Genomic DNA, 10,137 nt, shown 5'->3' with positions numbered 1-10,137 from the left:
TCAAATTCAGTCTATATAGTGTGTTGCTTTATGTTTTCAGTTTTAAATGTGAGTGTCAGTTTTGTAAAACACATTTAATTGGGAAAGCAAGGAACAATTTCATGGAGGTATCTTACATGTTAAGGGAAGATATTTTATGTTGCATTTAATTATTTCTTTTTTAATCCAAAATTTTATTTGGCCATGTTTGTCTAGAAGTGACAATATTGTTTCTTATATTAACTAGAACCGGAGCCTGGAGATAGAAAATAAGTCTAGTTACATAAAAATTTTAAATTTACGCACATTTGAATTTATCAATTATGAATACATACACTCTACACAATGAATAGTGGAGAATAATGAAAGTAGCAAACCATTGTATATGTCAAAGTATTTTCTATAGCATATATATATGTGTGTGTGTATGTGTATGTGTATTATACTTTAAGTTCTGGGATACATGTGCATATATATGTGTGTGTGTATGTGTATGTGTATTATACTTTAAGTTCTGGGATACATGTGCAGAACGTGCAGGTTTGTTACAGAGGTATACACATGTCATGGTGGTTTGCTGCACCCATCAACCCGTCATCTACATTAGGTATTTCTCCTAATGCTATCCCTCCCCTAACCCCCCCACCCCCTGACAGGCCCCGGTGTGTGATGTTCCCCTCTCTGTGTCCATGTGTTCTCATTGTTCAACTCCCACTTATGAGTGAGAACATGCATTGTTTGGTTTTCTATTCTTGTGTTAGTTTGCTGAGAATGATGGTTTCCAGCTTCATCCATATCCCTGCAAAGGACATGAGCTCATCCTTTTTTATGGCTGGAGAGTATTCCATGGTGTATATGTGCCACATTGTTTTTATCCAGTCTATCATTCATGGGCATTTGGGTTGGTTCCAAGTCTGCTATTTGTGAACAGCACTGCAATAAACATACGTGTGCATGTGTGTTTATAGTAGAATGATTTATAATCCTTTGGGTACATACCCAGTAATGGGATTGCTGGGTCAAATGGTATTTCTGGTTCTAGATCCTTGAGGAATCACCACAATGTCTTCCACAATGGTTGAGCTAATTTACAATTCTACCAACAACATAAAAGCATTCCTGTTTCTCCACATCCTCTCCAACATCTGTCATTTCCTGACTTTTTAATGATTGCCATTCTAACAGGCATGAGATGGTATTTCTCATTGTGGTTTTGATTTGATTTGATTTCTCTAATGACCAGTGATGTTGAGCATTTTTTCATATGTTTGTTGGCCACATAAATGTCTTCTTCTGAGAAGTGTCTGTTCATATCCTTTGCCCACTTTTGGATGGGTTTGTTTGTTTTTTTCTTGTAAATTTGTTTACGTTCCTTGTAGATTTTGGGTATTAGCCCTTTGTCAGGTGGCTAAATTGCAAAAATTTTCTCCCATTCTGTAGGTTGCCTGTTCACTCTGATGAAAGTTTCTTTTGCTGTGCAGAAGCTCTTTAGTTTAGTTAGATCCCATTTGTCAATTTCGGCTTTTGTTGCCATTGCTTTTGGTATTTTAGTCATGAAGTCTTTGCCTATGCCTATGTCCTGAGTGGTATTGCCTAGGTTTTGTTCTAGGGTTTTTATGATTTTATGTCTTGCCTTTAAGTCTTTAATCCATCTTGAATAAATTTTTGTATAAGGTGTAAGGAAGGGGTCCAATTTCAGTTTTCTGTATATGGCTAGCCAGTTTTCCCAACACAATTTATTAAATAGGAAATCCTTTCCCCATTGCTTATTTTTGTCAGGTTTGTCAAAGATCAGATGGTTGTAGATGTGTAGCATTATTTCTGAGGCCTCTGTTCTGTTCCATTGGTCTATATATCTGTTTTGGTACAGTACCATGCTGTTTTGGTTACTGTAGCCTTGTACTCTAGTTTGAAGTCAGATCGGGTGATGCCTCCAGCTTTGTTCTTTTTGCTTAGGATTGTCTTGGCTCTACGGGCTCTTTTTTGGTTCCAAATAAAATTTAAAGTAGTTTTTCCCAATTCTGTGAAGAAAGTCGATGGTATCTTGATGGGGATAGCATTGAATCCATGAATTACTTTGGGCAGTATGGCCATTTTCACGATATCGATTCTTCCTATCTATGAGCGTGGAATGTTTTTCCATTTGTTCGTGTCCTCTCTTGTTTCCTTGAGCAGTGGTTTGTAGTTCTCCTTGAAGAGGTCTTTCACATCCCTTGTAAGTTGTATTCCTAGGTATTTTATTCTCTTTGTAGCAATTGTGAATGGGAATGCACTCATAATTTGGCTATTTGTCTACTGGTGTAGAGGAATACTTGTGATTTTTGCACATTGATTTTGTATCCTGAGACTTTGCTGAAGTTGCTTATCAGCTTAAAAAGATGTTGGGCTGAGATGATGGGGTTTTCTAAATATACGATCCTGTTATCTGCCAACAGAGACAATTTGACTTCCTCTCTTCCTACTTCAATATGCTTTATTTCTTTCTCTTGCCTGATTTCCCTGGCCAGTACTTCCAATACTACGTTGAATAGGAGTGGTGAGAAGGGGCATCCTTGTCTTGTGCCAGTTTTCAAAGGGAATGCTTCCAGCTTTTGCCCATTCAGTGTGATATTGGCTGTAGATTTGTCATAAATAGCTCTGATTATTTTGAGATACATTCCATCAATACCTAGTTTACTGAGAGTTTTTAGCATGATGGGGTGTTGAATTTTATCGAAGACCTTTTCTGCATCTATTGAGATAATTATGTGGTTTTTGTCATTGGTTCTATTTATGTGATGGATTACATTTATTGATTTGCGTGTGTTGAACCAGTCTTGCATTTCAGGGATGAAGCCGACTTGATCACGGTAGATAAGCTTTTTGATATGCTGCTGGATTCGATTTGCCAGTATTTTATTGAGGATTTTCACATCAATGTTCTTCAGGGATATTGGCCTGAAATTTTCTTTTTTTGTTGTGTCTCTGCCGGGTTTTGGTATCAGGATGATGCTGGCCTCATAAAATGAGTTAGGGAGGAGTCCATCTTTTTCTATTGTTTGGAATCATTTCAGAAAGAATGGTACTAGCTCCTCTTTGTACCTCTAGTAGAATTCGGCTGTGAATCCATCTGGTCCTGGGCTTTTTTTTTGGTTGGTAGGCTATTAATTACTGCCTCAATTTCAGAACTTGTTATTGGTCTATTCTGGGATTTGACTTCTTCCTGGTTTAGTCTTGGGAGGGTGTATGTGTCCAGGAATTTATCCATTTCTTCTAGATTTTCTAGTTTATTTGCATAGAGGTGTTTATAGTATTCTCTAATGGTAGTTTGTATTTCTGTGGGATCAGTGGTGATATCCCCTTTACCATTTTTTTATTGTGCCTATTTGATTCTTCTCTCTTTTCTTCTTTGTTAGTCTGGCTAGCAGTCTATCTATTTTGTTGATCTTTTCAAAAAACCAGCTCCTGGATTCATTGATTTTTTTTAAGGGTTTTTCATGTGTCTATCTCCTTCAGTTCCGCTCTGATCTTGGTTATTTCTTGTCTTCTGCTAGCTTTTGAATTTATTCACTCTTGCTTCTCCAGTTCTTTTAATTGTGATGTTAGGGTGTCGATTTTAGATCCTTCTCACTTTCTCCTGTGGGCATTCAGTGCTATAAATTTCCCTCTAAATACTGCTTTAGCTGTGTCCCAGAGATTCTGGTATGTTGTGTCTCTGTTTTCACTGGTTTCAAAGAACTTATTTATTTCTACCTTCATTTTGCTATTTACCCAGTAGTAATTCAGGAGCAGGTTGTTCAGTTTTCATTTAGTTGTGCGGTTTTGAGTGAGTTTCTTAATCCTGAGTTCTAATTTGATTGCACTGTGGTCTGAGAGACTGTTTGTTATGATTTCTGTTCTTTTGCATGTGGTAAGGAGTGTTTTGCTTCCAATTATGTGGTCAATTTTAGAATTGTGTGATGTGGTGCTGAGAAGAATGTATATTCTGTTGATTTGGGGTGGAGAGTTTTGTAGATGTCTATTAGGTCTGCTCAGTCCAGACCTGAGTTCAAGTCCTGAATACCCTTGTTAATTTTCTGTCTCATTGATCTGTCTAATATGGACAGCAGGGTCTTAAAGTCTCCCACTATTATTGTGTGAGAGTCTAAGTCTCTTTGTAGGTCTCTAAAAACGTGCTTTATGAATCTGGGTGCTCCTGTATTGGGTGCTTATATATTTAGGATAGTTAGCTCTTCTTGTTGCATCGGTCCCTTTACCATTATGTAATGCTCTTGTCTTTTTTGATCTTTGTTGGTTTAAATTCTGTTTTATCAGAGACTAGGATTGCAACCCCTGCTTTTTTTTTCTCCCATTTGATTGGTAAATATTCCTCCATCCCTTTATTTTGAGCCCATGTGTGTCTTTACACATGAGATGGGTCTCCTGAATACAGCACACCAATGGGTCTTGACTCTTCATGCAATTTGCCAATCTGTGCCTTTTAATTGGGGCATTTAGCCCATTTACATTTAAGGTTAATATTGTTATGTGTAAATTTGATCCTGTCATTATGATGCTAGCTGGTTATTTTGCCCGTCAGTTGATGCAGTTTCTTCATAGTGTTGTTGGTCTTTACAATTTGGTATATTTTTGCAGTGGCTGGTACCGGTTTTTCCTTTCAATATTTAGTGCTTCCTTCAGGAACTCTTGTAAGCGAGGCCTGGTAGTGACAGAATCCCTCAACATTTATTTGTCTGTAAAGGATTTTATTTATCCTTCGTTAATGAAGCTTCCTTTGGCTGGATATGAAATTCTGTGTTGAAAATTCTTTTTTTTTTTTTGGCCTCCACTCTCTTCTGGCTTGCACAGTTTCTGTAGAGAGATCTGCTGTTAGTCTGATGGGCTTCCCTTTGTGGGTAACCTAGCCTTTCTCTCTGACTGTCCTTAACATTTTTGCCTTCATTTCAACCTTGGTAAATTTGACAATTATGTGTCTTGGGGTTGTTCTTCTCGAGGAGTATCTTTGTGGTGTTCTCTGTATTTCCTAATTTGAATGTTGCCCTGTCTTGCTAGGTTGGGGAAGTTCTCCCAGATGATACCCTGAAGTGTTTTGCAACTTGGTTCCATTATCCTCATCTCTTTCAGGTACACCAACTAAACTTAGATTTGGTCTTTTCACATAATCCCATATTTCTTGGAGGCTTTGTTTGTTCCTTTGCATTCATTTTTCTCTAATCTTGTCTTCACGCTTTATTTCATTAAGTTGATCTTCAATCTTTGATATCATTTCTTCCACTTGATCGATTCGGCTACTGATACTTGTGTATGCTTCATGAAGTTCTTGTGCTGTATTTTTCAGCTCTATTAGGTCATTTATGTTCTTCTCTAAACTGATTATTCTGGTTAACAGTTCCTGTAACCTTTTATCAAGGTTCTTAGCTTCCTCGCATTGGGTTAGGACATGCTCCTTTAGCTTGGAGGAGTTTGTTGTTATCTGCCTTCTGAAGTCTACTTCTGTCAATTTGTCAAACTCATTCTGCATCCAGTTTTGTTTCCTTGCTGGTGGGGAGTTGTGATCCTTTGGAGGAGAAGAGGCATTGTGGTTTTTGGAATTTTCAGCATTTTTGTGCTGGTTTTTCATCATCTTTGTGGATTTACCTACCTTTCATCTTTGATATTGGTGGCCTTTGGATGGGGTTTTTGCATGGGCATCCTTTCTGTTGATATTGATGTCACTGATTTCTATTTGTTAGTTTTCCTTCTAGCAGTCAGACCCCTCTTCTGCAGGTCTGCTGGAGTTTGCTGGAGGTCCACTCCCGACATTGTTTCCCTGATTATCACCAGCAGAGGCTGCAGAACAGCAAAGATTGCTGCCTGCTCCTTCCTCTGGAAGCTTTGTCCCAGAGGGGCTCCTGCCATGGAACTCTCCTGTATGAGGTGTCTGTTGACCCCTGCTGGGAGGTGTCTCCCAGTCAGGAGGCACGGGGGTCAGGGACCCAATTGAGGAGGCAATCTGTCCCTTAGCAGAGCTTGAGTGCTGTTCTGGGAGATCCGCTGCTCTCTTCAGAGCCAGCAGGCAGGAACATTTAAGTCTGCTGAAGCTGCACCCACAGCCGCTCCTTCTGCCAGGTGCTCTGTCCCAGGGAGATGGGAGTTTTATCTGTAAGCTCCTGACTGGGGCTGGGGCTGCTGCCTTTTTTTTTTTTTTTTTTTTTGAGATAGAGCCTCGCTGTGTTGCCCAGGCTGGAGTGCAGTGGCCCAATCTTGGCTCACTGCAACCTCTGCCTCCTGGGTTCAAGTGATTCTCCTCCCTCAACCTCCTGAGTAGCTGGGATTACAGGTGTGCACCACCATGCTTGTCTAATTTTTGTATTTTTAATAGAGATGGGGTTTCACCATGTTGGTCAGGTTGGCCTTGAACATCTGACCTCATGATCCACCCACCTTGGCCTCCCAAAGTGCTGGAATTACAGGTGTGAGCCACCACACCCAGCCAGGCTGCTGCCTTTCTTTCAGAAATGCCCTGCCTAGACAGGAGGAATCTAGAGAATCAGTCTGGCTACAGCCACTTTGCTGTGCTGTGGTGGGCTCCACCCAGTTCGAACTTCCCAGCAGCTTTGTTTGAACTGTGAGGAGAAAACCACCTACTCAAGCCTCAGTAATGGCAGATGTCCCTCCCCCCACCAAGCTCAAGTGTCCCAGGTTGACTTCAGACTGCTGTGCTGGCAGCAAGAATTTCAAACCAGTGGATCTTAGCTTGCTGGGCTCTGAGGGGGTGGGATCTGCTGAGCAAGAGCACTTGGCTCCCTGGCCTCAACCCCCTTTCCAGGGGAATGAATGGTTCTGTCTCACTGGTATTCCAGGGGCCACTGGGGTACGAAAAAAACTCCTGCAGCTAGCTCGGTGTCTGCCTAAATGGCCACCGAATTTTGTGCTTGAAACCTAGGTCCCTGGTGGTGTAGGCAGCTGAGGGAATCTCCTGGTCTGTGGGTTGTGAAGACTGTGGGAAAAGCATAGTATCTGGGCTGGATAGCACCGTTCCCCGCAGCACCGTCCCTCATGGCTTCCTTTGGCTAGGGGAGGGAGTTCCCTGACCTCTTGTGCTTCCTGGGTGAGGCGATACCCCACCCTGCTTTGGCTCACCCTCCATGGGCTGCACCCGCTGTCCAACTAGTCCCAATGAGATGAACCAGGTACCTCAGTTGGAAATGCAGAAATCACTCGCCTTCCTTGTTGGTCTCGTTGGGAGCTGCAAACCAGAGCTGTTCCTATTTGGCCATCTTGCCAGCCCTCCAGGTCAAGTTTAATCACACAAAACACCCCCATATATGCTTAGGAGAGCTACAGCAAGTCCACCTCAGATGCTACTAAAATGGACTTAAAAGATCAGAAAGATTGTAACAATATTTATTTTTATTATTATTAAAAATACACATTTGTAGGATATTTGAAAACAGAGTAAAACAAAATAAAGAAAATTAAAATTACCCATAACTGTATCACATAGAGGTAACTGGTAATTTAGCTCACATCTGTCCAGTCATATATAGTGGTTAATAGAATTGCATTCATACTCAATAATTTTATTTTTCACATTATATCTTCTGAAGCTTTTTAAAGTCAATTAGCATTTTATACTTTAATGACAATGGCCAGTTCTTAACAATTCACAGTAATAGATGAGAAAACATTCAATGACATGAAAAAGTCAGAGTTAATTTGAGAAAAAAACCACTGGATTTTGTTTTTCAGTTGTTTACATATTTATTTATGGATGTGAGTGGTATCCTATTAATTTTGGTAATATTCTGTCTACACACACACACACACACACTCACACACAAACAAAGCTTCTCTGTGAAAGTTCATTATTGGGGAATCTGGAAAACTGCCCAAATGTTGTTTATTTTTTTCATTCAGGGGCGCAACTTGTTCCTAAACCCCTCTCAGCAACACGTCTGAATAGACTGACCTTTGTCAGTTCTCCTACTGGGTTATACTCAGCTTTATCTTTTATGTTTTCTGACATCTGTTTGTGTGGATAACCAGAAAACCTGTGTATATGTGTAGTCGGTGCTATCTGCTTTTGTGAAGAATCTCATTTTTCATTAAATCATAACTCAGATATCACTTTTTCCTGGAAGCCTAGTAGACAGCAGGCATTTGAATGCTGGTTGAGTCAAACTGGCCTGAATTAGTCAGCTCAGGCTGCCATAAAAATATACCATATACCATGTGGCAGAAACAATACACATGTATTTCTCTGGAGGCTGGAAGTCCAAGATGAAGGTGCCAACTGGTTCAGTTCCTGGTCAGGCTTCTCTCCCTGGCTTGCAGATGGCTGCCTTGTCTCTGTGTTCTCACATGCAGGAGACAGAGATCTCTCTCCTCTTAAAAGGCCACCATCCTTTTGCATAAGGACTTCATTTGAACTTAACTACCTGCTAAAGACCCTGTGTCCAGATATAGTCACACTGGGGATCAGAGCTTTGACATGTGAATTTTGGAAGGAGACAATTCAGTCCATAGCATGATCCATCATTTAAATGGTAAGATGCAATATACCTAATAGATTTGACCTGACTTTGTCTGATGCCATTTAATAGATTTGACCTGACTTTGTCTGATGGCAATTAATAAGGCCACTTCTATTGAAATAGGCAGTGCTGTGAGTAGTATGACTTGGTGACACCTGGACGTTTCCAGTCCTTTAAATATTGCCTCCATTAGCTGTGACAGAGCCTGAAATATCTTTGTTGTGATTAAACTTGCAGTTTCTCCACTGATTTTCTGTAAAACTGAGGGAGTTTGGGGAAGTAGCAAACGTTAATCTTGTTCTTCGAGTTGTCATTGGGATGTGTCAGCCCCACCTTTCTCTCAGGTATTGGCCAGGAGAGGGAAAAGAAGGGAACGGAGAGCAAACTTAAGCTATTTACTACCTATTTGCCTACCATGACCTGGTGATGCCTTGTAGTTGAAAGATTTAATTCAGGAACAGCTTGGTGCATATCTACTGTGTGGTGAGACCTGTGCCAGACGCTATGGGGAATATCCAAGAAGAAGAGTTCGGCTTTTCACCTGTGAGAAATTTACAAATGTTAGGACAAGAGTTAGACACATGAGAGAGTTAAACAACTGAGTAGGAGAGGCAACACAGTGATAGAAAAGCACCGGCTGTGGAGACAGCCTGGCTTGAGCTGCAGTACCGTGTTTGATTAAGGGTGCGATACTTAGGTTCACAAAGGCCCAGTTTCCTCATCAGCAAAATGAGGGATCAATGCAGATTAGAGTAAGGACTTGAGTTAATTATACAAACAGCTTCTAGTGGCCTCTGGTAACTACTAACAGTTACCAATGAGTTCACATCATATGAAAGCCATCCTTCATAATCTGATGTAATGCAGGACAAAATAGATAAAAACTCATGTCACAGTTGTGACATAAAAACTCATGACAATTGTCATGAGCAAAAAGAGAGGACATTTGGGTTTTGGGGAAGAACACCTTAGAGAACAGGAGGCTTAAGACGGCTGAGCATTAGTTAACTTACTCATTTAGTATGCACCTATGATGTATCAGCTTTTATAGCAAGTGCTAAAAACACAAAAATGAGCATGAGATTGTTTTGTTGCTAAGGTGCTCAAAGTTTAGTGGAGAAGGCAGTCTTGTAAACGAATAGGTAAAATAAGTGTTGAAGGATGGTAGAAGTAGCAATAAAGTTTTCACACACACACACACACACACACACACACACACACAAGCATGGCAGACTCTGGTCTCTCATTCTACATCTTAATGGGAATATTGAGATGAGTGCTTCGCCAGAGCTCAGGTCTGAAAAATTCGGTAGAACATAAACTTCTAAAACTACTCATCCATAAAAAAGAATGAATTAATGGCATTTGCAGCAACTCGAATGAGATTGGAGACTAGTATTCTAAGTGAAGTAACTCAGGAATGGAAAACCAAATGTTTTATGTTATCATACTTAAGTGGGAGCTAAGCTATGAGGATGCAAAAGGCATAAGAATGACACAGTGGGCTTTGGGGACTCAGTGGGAAAGGGTGGGATGTGGGTGAGGGATAAAAGACTACAAATTGGGTGCAGTGTATACTGCTTGGGTGATGGATGCACCAAAGTTTCACAAATCACCATTACAGAATTTACTCATGTAGCCAGACACCACCTGTTCCCCAATA

This window comes from Symphalangus syndactylus, chromosome 18, assembly GCF_028878055.3.
Source record: "Symphalangus syndactylus isolate Jambi chromosome 18, NHGRI_mSymSyn1-v2.1_pri, whole genome shotgun sequence".
In the NCBI taxonomy this organism is placed as follows: domain Eukaryota; kingdom Metazoa; phylum Chordata; class Mammalia; order Primates; family Hylobatidae; genus Symphalangus; species Symphalangus syndactylus.
The sequence above is the reverse complement of the archived record's forward strand: the minus strand, read 5'-3'. Positions refer to the sequence as shown.